Consider the following 13,442-nt stretch of genomic DNA (forward strand, 5'->3'; position numbering starts at 1 on the left):
CAGGGAGAAATACAACTTTGTTTCACAGGACAATGAGGAGAAAATTTGAATATTTCATATTCCTTAAAATAAAATACAAAAAAAGAAGTAGTGAGTGATGTCATCAGTTCCCTCATTTGCATACTGACCAAGATGTGCATGTAACTATTTTTCTGAAATAAAGCCAAACTGTCATACATTGTAACTTTCTTATTTCACATCCAATTTTGATGAACTTTTCAGCGTTATGCTTTTGGGATTTTTCTCTTTTTATTCAAATCAACTTTTTTGTTGAGGTGGACTTTTCCATTTAATAAGAAAGTTCTTCATTGAATCATAATTCTTTACAATAATGACAATTCCAAACACATGTATCGAGAAAGGAATCCTACATGTAGTTTCACAATATGATGGCAAAACAAGTGGAATGCCTCTGGCGGTCTTACATACCTGCATCACGCGATTCAATATAGCAGCAGTGCTGACTTTGACAACTACTATAACTTGCACAAGATGTTCAGTGATACTTGGTTACTCTTATGTCCACGTTCTATGAACTAGACCAATACACTTACAGAGATACATGTATGATGGTAATTCAACAAATACCCCCAACATGGCCAAAGTTCATTGACCTTACATGACCTTTGACCTTGATCACGTGACCTGAAACTCGCACAGGATGTTCAGTGATACCTGATTACTCTTATGTCCAAGTTTCATGAGTCAGAAACATAAACTTTCAAAGTTATGATGGTAATTCAACAAATACCCCCATTATGGCCAAAGTTTATTGACCTTTGACCTTGGTCATGTGATCTGAAATACGCACAGGATGTTCAGTGATACTAAATTACTCTTATGTCCAAGTTTTTTAACTAGACCAATATACTTTCAAAGTTATGATGGTAATTCAAGAAATACCCCCAATTTGGCCAAAGTTCATTGACCCTAAATGACCTTTGACCTTAATCGTGTGACCTAAAAACTGCACAGGATGTTCAATGATACTTGATTACTATTATGTTCAAGTTTCATGAATCAGATCCATAAACATTCAAAGTTATGATGGTAATTCAACAGATACCCCCCCATTCGGCCAAAGTTCATTGACCCTAAATGACCTCTGACCTTGGTCATGTGATGTGAAGCTCATGCAGGATGTTCAGTGATACTTGATTAACCTTACGTCCAAGTTTCATTAACTAGGTCCATATATTTTCTAAGTTATGATGACATTTCAAAAACTTAACCTTAGGTTAAGATATTGATGTTGATTCCCCCAACATGGTCTAAGTTCATTGACCCTAAATGACCTTTGACCTTGATCATGTGACATGAAACTCAGGCAGGATGTTCAGTAATACTTGATTAACCTTTTGGCCAAGTTTCATGAACGCCGCCGACGTCGGAAAAGCGGCGCCTATAGTCTCACACTGCTATGCAGGTGAGACAAAAAAGGAAGTTATTCATAATGAAGTTTTAAAAGAAACAATGAGAAAAATTAGGTTTTCCCAGCATAATTCAGCAAACCGTTACCTACATAGTCAATCCAAAATATAAAAAAAAATAATTTTTATAAAATACTGTACATCAGCAATGGCAATACATGCCCAAATCGCCCCTAAAATCCCCCCCCCCCTAAATGCATGCTTTAGGAAAACCATTTTTTTCTAGAGCCACCTCAAGTTCTGTTCCAAACAATATTCAAGATTATTGATAAAATCAATATTCCAAACTGTGGCAGAAGAATGATACTTGCTTTTACTGCACAATTACCTTTTACCCCTAAAGTAGCCCTTCAAATGAAAGAATAGACCCCAAATTTCTGAAATAGCCAAAATGTGGTAAAGAAAAAAAGCCCCTAAAAATAAAAATTATTTACAGTACACAGTCTTCAAATTCAAGGTTAATTTTCACCATATCATCATAGATTTACGCTAGATCTGTTACATTTACATTCTGTGTGGAGCTGAAAATGATCTTGTATGGAAGACTGCCAACACAGAAAAGTAAATTTGGGACACAGTTATTATTGGCTAGAAAAAGACACTACACCTGGCTGAAATGTCATGCTAATTTGTCAAATTTCTCTGCAATTACACATTACCTATCAGTAGTATCAGAATCAGTTGATACAAAGATACAAACACTAGGGTGGTCACTTTTATATAGGATTCAGTTCAAACTCATTTTGAAATCATTACCAAAACTGGCAAAGTTTTGAGTGGGAAGAGGATATTCCAACCTATTATTGCTGTTCAATTTTACTTCGAGGCAATCACTTGACAGTTGACACTATCACACATATTGTCATTGCATTAAGATAACGTAGGATTATCCCTTTTTTGTGTGTGAGATTATTATCATCCTCTTTTTAATTTCTTGTGAACTTTTTGTATCTTTGGGAGGTTGATTCAGTGATTTCAATGAAATTCTTGTTTTGCACTTTAAGAAATTAAAAAATATCCAAAAACAAATGAAAAGGGCAAGTTTCTCTTCATGACATGAAAAGCATTCTACATGTAGGGGAATTCCCTAAAATGAATTCAGGATGTACTTCAAGCTGCAACATTCCATCTCATACTCACACATGAGTACAAGCTCACAACAGCCATTGTACCAATGACTCTAGTATGACAATATGAACGTTCACATATTGACCCATTCAACCGCATGATCTAATTTTTCAACCATAGATCTATGCCTTTGGTATTCTGTTGAAAAGGGTATTCAGCTACACATAATACATTTTCTTCTGAACTGCGTAAGTTCTATGATGCATTGTCCACCCCCCCCCAAAAAAAAAAAATATATATATATATAATAAAATGAAATAATAACAGTGAAATAAAATAATAGCATTAGAAATAAATCACACATTTATTAGTTAGCATTTTAAAAAGCTGATTTGAATAAAATGCAAAAAACAAGAGACAAGATCAATGCTAAAAAATTCATCAAACTCAAATTTAGTACTGACGATGTCACCCAATCACTAAGAAAAAAAATTTGTATGTTTTGTTTTCCTCGCTATCATGTAAATTTGGAATTTCCATTGTTGTAATCTATTATCTTTAGGAAACAGTGAATGTGTGACATTATCAGCTCTCTCATTTACACACCTGTGTTGAGCATTTTAAATAGTTTTTTAAATTTTCTATCTGATTTTGATTAAATTTTCAGCATTATAGTTGTTTGATTCAAATCAACTACTTGTTTACCAGGATTTGTTATCTGATTTGTTAGCTGATGATGTCCCATCAAAACTTATTCTTTTGTATTGTATTACATCAAATTATAGTTATTTAAATCTGTCTGTACCAAGAATTTTGCAAAAATGTATCGACTGATTTAATATATAAGATACAATTCGTACAAAGGTGTAATGTAATATATAAAGTGGGGACATGACATCATCAGCCCACCTATTGAATATTCATGACAGCATGCATACAACTGTTTTCACCAAATATTGTGAATCTATAAAATTTAATATTTTTTGTTATGAAATTTGTTATCAGATTTTGAGGAAATTTTCAGTGTTTGATAAATTTTGCTCTATTCATAAATAGAATTATATTCAGCCCAGAGTACCTCTTTAAAATTGAAAGTGAATGAACATCATAACTATCTGCCATTGGCAAATAAACTATTATTATATCAATTTCAAAATTATGCAAATAAAACAAGATTAAGGACGGAAATTAATTCAAGTACAAATCTCCTTTGCAAGGAGTTGCGTTTAAAACATTTTTCATTTGAAAAATAGTGGTTGTTTGTTACATGTATGAGGAGTGGTGGTCCAATTTATCTTCTTTAGGAGTTGCGTTTAAAACACTTTTCATTTGAAAATAGTGGTTGTTTGTACTTATGAAGAGTGGTGGTCCAAATCTTCTGTGCCGGTTAGGCCCGACCACTGATGACAACCAGACCTATGCCAACACAGCCCAGTGCACACTATGTAATCTGATATGACATGATTTTTCAATTAATTGCATTTTGCATTAAATATGAAATTTCCAAGAAGAAAAAAAACCTTCATTTGAAGTTTCAAGTTCTGAACCTTCTCCATGTTTTTATTTTCAATTTTAGTGGGCGGTGCATATGAAACTCTTGCCTGATCGACTTCACAAACTAACAGTCAAAGAGCTGGTGGACTCTTCATTCTTCAGTAAATATCAAATCTATTGTGCTATTGGCATAATCGGCATTGGCATCATTCAGCCATCAAACTTTCAAAGCTCAGTTCCATCTCAAGACTTGAGAAGTTGAGTTTAAGTTGGGGCAATATTGTCTTTATTGAGAGTGAGACTACTTTGCCTTTGGGAACTGCAAACTGCTAGTATTTGGTACCATTCACTAGGCAAGGCTCGACATTAGCGGTGGCCCGTGGCCACCAGAAATTCACCTCGGGCAACCATTATTGAAAACATTCTAAGTTTTGGTGGACCGAATCGGGCAACCAATAATTTTCAAAGTAGCGCAATTTTCTCCTGATTTTGCATGCATTTATCAACTTTCTGCAGTTCAAATTGCAAGCCAGATCGTCATGCGACATTTTCTCTGATCTACATGTACACACAAAGTTTGCATAGTCATGACAGTATGTACCACTATAGCATACACGAGCTATTATCCAGCTGGCCGTGCTGGCCGGCTTGCATGAACTTATACAGCCTGCAGCCTATACAGACTCAGGGAGCTGCAATACAAATCTAAATGTTGCTGCTCAGAAATCTTCCACAGAACTTTGAAAATCAAAGTCAAAGTCACATTTTACACCAATGAAATGCCTGTCTACAGTCCTTATTGCTAAAATCTGGTGTACCCGGATTATTTGAAAGCATTAAAAAGAGGCATTATGACCTCTCTTTTGAATAAAAAAGACTGATTTTCAAATGAATACTGGTACACTTAAAACAGATAGGTAAGTACATCACAGTCACACGTGTGCATTTGTATGTGTGTTGATAATTGATTTCTTTCGAAGCTGTGTCTTTTTTAGCCAAAAATAAACAGTTTCTTTCTTTCTTGTTTATAAATGACTTTTTAAACCACTCTTCAGAAAGTAAATACTTTGGGAAGGCATTTCATTGATATGTAATGTGAATTTTTCCAACATTTTGGCAAATGAGGACTTTTCTCGAACTTTTTTTAAAGGTATAACTTTTGTCATCTTTTTCATGATTTTTTTTTGACAGTGGTTAAACTATTTATACCCCCTTTCCATTGAATATGCCTGATAAAAGAACATGTTTCTACTGAAAAAAAAAAAAATATAATAAAACTAAAATATATAACAAGTGGAATGCCTCTGGCCGTCTCACCTGCATCACGCGGTTCAATATAGCAGCAGTGCTGACTTTGAATAACTCGCACAAGATGTTCAGTGATACATGGTTACTCTTATGTCCACTTTTTATGAACTAGACCAATAAACTTATAGAGATATGATGGTTATTCAACAAACAAGTGGAATGCCTCTGGCCGTCTCACCTGCATCACGCAGTTCAATATAGCAGCAGTGCTGACTTTGAAAACTACTCTAACTCGCACAAGATGTTCAGTGATACATGGTTACTATTATGTCCACTTTTTATGAACTAGACCAATAAACTTACAGAGATATGATGGTTATTCAACAAAAAGTTCATTGACCTTACATGACCTTTGACCTTGATCATGTGACATGAAACTCGCACAGGATGTTCAGTAATACTTGATTACTCTTATGTCCAAGTTTCATGAATCAGATCCATCAACTTTCAAAGTTATGATGGTAATTCAACAGATACACCCAATTCGGCCAATGTTCATTGACCTTTGACCTTGGTCATGTGACCTGAAATGCGCACAGGATGTTCAGTGATACTTGATTACTCTAATGTCCAAGTTTCATGAATCAGATCCATAAACTTTCAAAGTTATGATGGTAATTCAACAGATACCCCCAATTCGGCCAAAGTTCATTGACCCTAAATGACCTTTGACCTTAATCATGAGACCTGAAACTTGCACAAAATGTTCAGTGATGCTTGATTACTATTATGTCCAATTTTCATGAATCAGATCCATAAACTTTCAAAGTTATGATGGGAATTCAACAGATACCCCCAATTCGGCCAAAGTTCATTGACCCTAAATGACTTTTGACCTTGGTCATGTGACATAAAACTCATGCCGGATGTTCAGTGATACTTGATTAACCTTATGTCCAAGTTTCATGAACTAGGTCCATATACTTTTTAAGTTATGACGTCATTTCAAAAACTTAACCTCAGGTTAAGATTTTGATGTTGATTCCTCCAACATGGTCTAAGTTCATTGACCCTAAATGACCTTTGACCTTGGTCATGTGACATGAAACTCTAATAGGATGTTCAGTAATACTTGATTAACCTTATGGCCAAGTTTCATGAACTAGGTCCATATACTTTCTAAGTTATGATGTCATTTCAAAAACTTAACCTTAGGTTAAGATTTGATGTTGACGCCGCCGCCGTTGGAAAAGCGGCGCCTATAGTCTCACTCTGCTATGCAGGTGAGACAAAAACTGAGAAATGCGCCATTCCCAAATGGTAAGTGAAAATTATTTGCTTGGCTTTTAATTATATTTCCGTCGGTATAGACTGTTGCCAAAGCTGTTAAAAAAAATTGTAATGGCTTCTTAATTTTTTCCCCCATTTTGTATTGTTTTATTCAATTTTCTTTCATGTTTTTTTTCCTCTAATTTTTTTCTTTTTTTCCTGTTCTTTGTTTTTCTTTCATTTTTTCCTTTGTTTTATTTCAATTCTGTCTTTTCTTATTCTTGTTTTCTGTTAGTAATATACTTTTTGAAAATTATTTTTTTGTTTCCCCTTTTATGCATTGTTCTCAATGTTGCAGCATATTTTTCTGTGATTTTCTCCTGCTTAATACGCTGCAAAATAGAAAACCAAAATAAACTGTATTGTGCCTGCATAATCTAGGTTTTAGGATTCAAAGAGAAAGAAAAGAAAAATCAAATGTTTCGAATATCTATCTGACTTTGTTATGCATAATTTATTTACTTTACCATTATGAGTGTGTGTCTAGTGTATATGGAGATAAAAAAAATTCACAACCTGGGAACAACACAATTCATTTGTTCTCTTTCAATCATTTCACATTTACAATGATAGAGCACTTTATATTTTACCACAAATCAATTTGCAAAGTAAACAGCAAACAAGGTTTACATACAAGATCATGAAGATGAACAAAGTGAAAGTTAGTAGTAGTGGCTGCAGAATTTATAACCTCGCAATATGTGTGAGTGTAATAATATGTACCATAAGTTTGTTTTATTCATTTTTAATGTTTTTCTTTATAATTTTCCGGCCACCAAAGTACTTAATTGGGCCACTAAAAATTATATGAAGGCTTTGGTGGCCCGAACGAGCCACCACCAAAAAAAGTTAAATGTGGAGCCTTGAAGTTGAACTAGGTGTAGGCCTACCATATCTCATTGCAAATGCAGTCACAATAAATCATAATTTTATATCTTCACAGAGAAGACAGGCAGCCAGAGCACTTCAGCTACTAGTAATCCACGCCCACGATACAGCATGATCACCCCTCATTCTCTCAGTCACTCACCGGCAAGCTACCGGGCGGCCGCGGCCACAATATGCGATAGAGCACGATTGAGTAGACAATTACACACACTCACTCTCTGATTTAGTGAGTTGGTCATTTAACACACAAACCTTACACGATTCTTTACGTGCAGGGCTAGGTTCCAGTACCGTACCGTATGCGTTTAGCAGACATAAAATGGGATTTTGACATCCATGCATTAATATCAACTTGCAATCTTCAGCAGGAGTAAACCTCATTAAAAATCGACCTACTTGTGTAAACCGAGTCGACTGTCCTCCTCATTGAAGAGATCGTTATAAATTTCTTTCAAATCGCTAGAAATCAAGAATATTAATCGGAAATTTCGGCTGCTCGGGATGGATCGCTCGATGATCATCGATGGGGATGACATATGACGTCACATCGATCGAGCGAGCAGCATGCATGACGTAAAAAATGATTTCCGAAAAGGGAGATGAAGAAACTCGAGCTCTACATGACTATGCCTCTGACTTAAATGAAAGTAAGATGAATTTATGAGGAAAAAGAAAAAGAACTTAGTAGACATATATTTACCTTTATTCTTATCATATCTAATTCGATACTCTTATCCCTACAGATGGGGGGCTGTGGCTTGGGCTGGGGGCATGCACAGGCGGATCTAGGGGGGCCTTGCCCCCCCCCATTGGCGGAGCAATGAAAAGGAACAAAGGGTGGAAGAAGGAAAAGGGAAAAGAGAGAGGGGAAGAGGAGGAAGAAGAGTGAATAAAGTAAGGTGATCGAGGGGAAGACTTGGAAAAGACCCCCCCCAAAAAAAAAAATAATAATAATAATCTTTCATTGTGGGACCATTTAACAAAAAATCGCTTGCTCTTTGCGCTTGCAGTGCATGTTCAATGATTGAGATACATATCTATCTTGCTCAATAGGCTGATATGGAACTTAAAATATCTAGTTTTGAAATCAATATACAAAACATACTTCAGATCGGACATCGAGCTTTCATTATTTTACTTGATTTACAAATTGATTTTTAATATTTTCAGCAGCTGTAATAATGTCCGTTTTATGGTCTGAGTATCAACATTTTCAGCTCGCGCAGCGCGCTCGCATTATTTGTCAAGTACCTATATTCTCTAATCTTGATCGTGTATTCCATAAATTCTCAAAATATCCCTTTTCAGGCCTGATTGTCAAAACCTATCAGCTAGCGCTGCGCATTTTAATTGTTGAGTTATACCTCTATATTCATAAGGTCAAGTCCACCCCAGAAAATCAATAGAGAAAAATCTAACAAGCATAACGCTGAAAATTTTATAAAAATCGGATGTAAAGTTAGGACATTTTAGCCGTGACTTAGTTTTCTCAGTTATAAGCACAACTCAGTGATATGTTAGAGAGTCGATGATGTCAGTGGCGTAACTACGGGGGGGCATGGGGGGCACGTGCCCCCACCCCATCGGCTGACAAAAAAAAACGGGGAAAAGGAGAAAAAGAGGGAGAAAGAAAGAGAAACGTAGTGGGAAAGAAGACTTTATTGTTCATTATAATGTTATATTATATCATAATTATGTTATGTTATATTACATAAGAAACATTTTTTTCATAACTTTATGAGACATAATTTGCTCAGGGCCTATGTCTTCATAGTTACTGGTGCTCGCATTGTCTGTTTACCGAGAAATATAATCATGCTATACTAAACCTCCCGTTTGCAAGTCAACATACACCAAACTGCCAAATATATTTCCTCGCACTTCGAGTTTAATATTATTGTTTTATGTACAATAGTATGCTTCTTTTTCATGACTACTTATAGTGATTGCCCCATTTTAAGGTCTTAATATAAAACATTTCCTGTCCGTGCTCACGTTCGCAGTAGTGGATTGGTGAAATGTGAATTCCTAGAATCAGTCCTTAAAATGTCCCTTTTTCTAATCTGAATATCAAAAATTTTCAGCTCGCGCTTCGCGCTCGCATCATTTGGTTAGTAAACTATGTATGGTCTTCGTGGATTCCTACAAACAAGCCTTAAAATGCCCCTCTTCAGTTCTGAATTTCCTAAATTTTCAGCTCGCGCTTCGCGCTCGTGAGATTTGATTAGTGAGATGGGTATGTTAATCATGATTACAAGTGCTTTATGTGCATGTTTAGATGCAATTCTAACAAAATAAGCAAGCGCTTATTGGCACTCGCATTAGATTACTACGGTGAGATGTGTATAATCTTAATGGATTCCTAAAATATAGTCCTTAAAATCTTCCTATTTGGGGGTCAACATTTACAAAAATTCAGCTCGCGCTTCGCGCTCGCATTATTTAGCGAGACAAGTACGTATCATGATTACAAAAGATTGATTACAATGTCCTTTTTTAGGTCTGAATATAAAAAATTTTAAGCTCGCGCTTCGCGCTCGCATTATTTGACCAGTGAGAGACATTTCCGTTTGATGGCACTGTCCTTAAAATGTCTCTAATAGGTCAATATACCCAGCAACTGGGCGCGCTTCGCGCGCTCACTTAGTGACTCAAAATTTTTGCTGGTGCCCCCCCAATGCCATGACCCACGGTACGCCACTGGATGATGTCCATCACTCACTATTTCTTTCAGGTTTTTTTAATGTTTGAATTATACAATATTTCATTTTTACAGAATTGAAAATAATGTAAAACTTGACTGAACCACATAATGTTAAACAATGTTAATTCGACACGTTCAAGTAGGAATAAAACTCGATTTCACATGACAAGGGGGAGAAAATCAAAATATTTCATATAATAAAATACAAAAGAAATAGTGAGTGGGTGATGTCATTAGTCCCCTCATTTGCATACCGACAAGGATGTGCATATAAATTTTGTGTGAAATTAAGCGAATTTTTTTTTTAAAGTCATATAAGTTTCTTATTTTACATCCAATTTTGATGAAATTGTCTGTGTTTTGCTTGCTTGATTTTTCTCTTTTTATTCAAATCAAATTTTTGTTGGGGTGGACTTGTTCTTTAAAATCCCCTTTTCATGACAGTTTATCAAATATTTTCGGTTCGCGAGTGAGCTCGCATTAAATATATTGAACTATGCATCCTATATAACTCCAATATCCAGTTTTAAGGCCTTGATATCAACCAATTTCGCGCTCTCATGGGCTTATTAGATTAATGAATAAGATAATAACATTTTTATGAATTCCTAATTAGATTGTCCCTTTTCAGAATGGAATATCATCTCGCGTTTAGGAAGAGGAATAGGAAGATAATGACTATTTTCATATGATGACTAAATGTCCTTAGAATGTCCCGGTCCTAGGTCAAAATAATAAAAAATATATATATTAGCTCGCGCTCGCATCGTGTGATCCATATCCACTTCACCATTTTTATTTAATTTCAGTTCTTGAAATATTGCTTAAATTGACCGTTTATCAGATAAGAATATTTAAAAAAACAAAAACTGCTCGCGCTTTGCGCTCGCATTATTAATGTAGGGATACCCAATTACCCAAACAGTGAATTATTTCAATCTGGACTGGACAAATCCAGGTTTTGTCAAAATATTATGCCAAATTGTGTTTTGCTTAACAAATAAGAGGATAGGAATATCTTTTCCTTTTCAGACATATAAAAAATAATGAAAAAACATGTTACAACTCACCATTCATATAAAACAATCCCGAGGTGACATTTTAGATTTGAATCATTCACACTCATTCAATAACTCATGATAAATTACTCTAGCAATTCAAACTGGGAATTCAAACATCAAATAAATTGGGAAAGAATAGGGCAAAATCGGTTTAAAATATATCATTTATTTCACAAAACAAATCCAAAGAGAACTTTACAACTATTCAACAATAAATACAATTGAATATCATTGAGCTTATACCTGTATCATCATAATTTACAAAACATGAATAGAGTGTCCCGTTTTTAGGTCTAAATCTCAATTTCTTCGGCTCGCGCTTCGCGCTCGCATTGTTTAGTTATATAAATATCCTGTTCATGATTACAAAAAAAATGCTTAGAATGTCTATTTTTTAGGTCGGAATTTCAAAAAATTTCAGCTCGCGCTCGTATCGTCTTCATGGCTAATTACTGCAAACAGTTCTTAACAGGTCCCTTTTCGATCCGCCCCTGGCATGGAGCCCGAAGAAAATTCACGACCAAAAATATAAAGAGGAAACGGTAAGAAGGGAAAAAGAAAAGAGTGAAATCTGATGATTTTTTTTGCTAAATATTATTTCACAATATTTCACAAATTTACATTTTGGTATAAAAAGATCGAAATATTTGCTCTTTAAAGGGGAATCCAACCCAAATAAAAACGTGCTTTTATAAGAAAAAGAAAAATCAGACAAGTCGATAGGTGAAAGTTTGATCAATATTGGACAAACAACAATGAATTTTTAAATGTTGTAAATATTGGTAATCACTATACCCATGGAGACTTCAAATTGGCCGCATATGGGATGTCATAGTGAGGCAAGGACTACTCTTCCATGTACTCCAATACATATTATGGCTAAAATGTCATTTTTCCAAAAAGTTTTATTTTAAAATGTATTTTTCGTTCATGAGGAAATAAAACAATATACTGCCTGGATTATATTTAGATTACTGCCCCAGGGGAATGGGTACTTAGGAGAAAACCACAAATCCCTGATAATAAAGTACATGGCCTATATGGGAAAGTTGTCCTTGCCCCTTATCATGATTTACTTACCCAGTTGCCAATTTACATTCTATTAGTGATCTCAATTTTAAAGCAGCTATAACTTTCTTATTGCTTGTCCGATTTCTTTCAAACTTTCGCCATTCTATTCAATTTATTTTTCGCCTTCCCAACACAACATTTTATGGCCAAGGCTGGATTCCCCTTTAAAGGAGAATGAAACCTTTGGAACAAGATAGCTTGTGTGAAAACAGAAAAATCAAATAAAAGGGTCAACAAAAGTTGAGAAAAATCTGACAAATAAAGAGAAAGTTATGAGCATTTGAATATTGCGATCACTAATGCTATGGAGATCTTCAAATTGGCAATGCAACAAAGATGTGTGATGTCACTTGTGAACAACTCTCCCCATTACTTTAGTATATATTTCACTTAAACTGCCCTCTTTTATCACATCTATCAGTAGATCATGGGTTCTTTCTACAGGAGGGCATGTAATACAGAATTTTTTAAAAATACATCATGGATAAAAAGTTTGTATCACCAGAAGAAAAAGCAAAAAGAGACATTTTGAGGGTATTTTATAGTCCATCAAAGGGAAAGTTGTTCACATAATGACATCACACATCCTTGTCGCATTGCCAATGGGAGGATCTCCATAGCATTAGTGATTGCAACATTCAAATGATCTTAACTTTCTCCTTATTTGTCTGGCTTTTCTCAAACTTTCTTTGTTCTTATTCTTTGATTTTTCTGTTTCGACACAAGCCTACTTGTTCCAAAGGTTTCATTCCCCTTTAACGTCTTGGCTCATTCGCATTGTTTAGAAATTTTGTCCCATTTCCAAGTCTGACCCACTCAAAATTTCTGGCTCATTACGCCACTGACAAGGAATCGTGAGCTAGATGTCAACCATAGAGTGATACGAATTCTCTCTCAATCATCAATGTTCTTGTATAGTAAATTATAACCGATTTTGTTTACCATAATTTCATCTCTAGCTAGATCCCCCTTTTATGGATTTACCCTTTTCGTCACGCATTGCCCTCTTCTCTTTCAACCAGTGCTTGATCTTTTTTTTTTTTTTTTTTTGGGGGGGGCTTTCAATATTTTCCATTGTGCTGAAAAAGATACTTCTAAAATTCATTCCACTGCCCTAGCTTCCCTCTATTCTTTACCCCCTCCCCGTGG

The 13,442-nt window shown here is 35.1% G+C and overlaps 1 protein-coding gene across 3 annotated transcripts in view; it reads right to left on the reverse strand.

Moving 5' to 3' along the window:
• The window catches only part of LOC121411532 (cAMP-regulated phosphoprotein 21-like), a 97,740-nt gene extending 89,746 nt beyond the window's left edge, over positions 1-7,994 (reverse strand). For all 3 annotated transcript variants that reach the window (XM_041604312.1, XM_041604313.1, XM_041604309.1), the window contains exon 1: positions 7,854-7,994. The gene's annotated coding sequence lies outside the window, so the exon portion shown is untranslated. The remainder of the gene's footprint in view (positions 1-7,853) is intronic.
• Positions 7,995-13,442: the final 5,448 nt, after the last annotated feature.

The sequence above is a fragment of the Lytechinus variegatus genome, chromosome 3 (assembly GCF_018143015.1).
Source record: "Lytechinus variegatus isolate NC3 chromosome 3, Lvar_3.0, whole genome shotgun sequence".
Lineage (NCBI taxonomy): Eukaryota > Metazoa > Echinodermata > Echinoidea > Temnopleuroida > Toxopneustidae > Lytechinus > Lytechinus variegatus.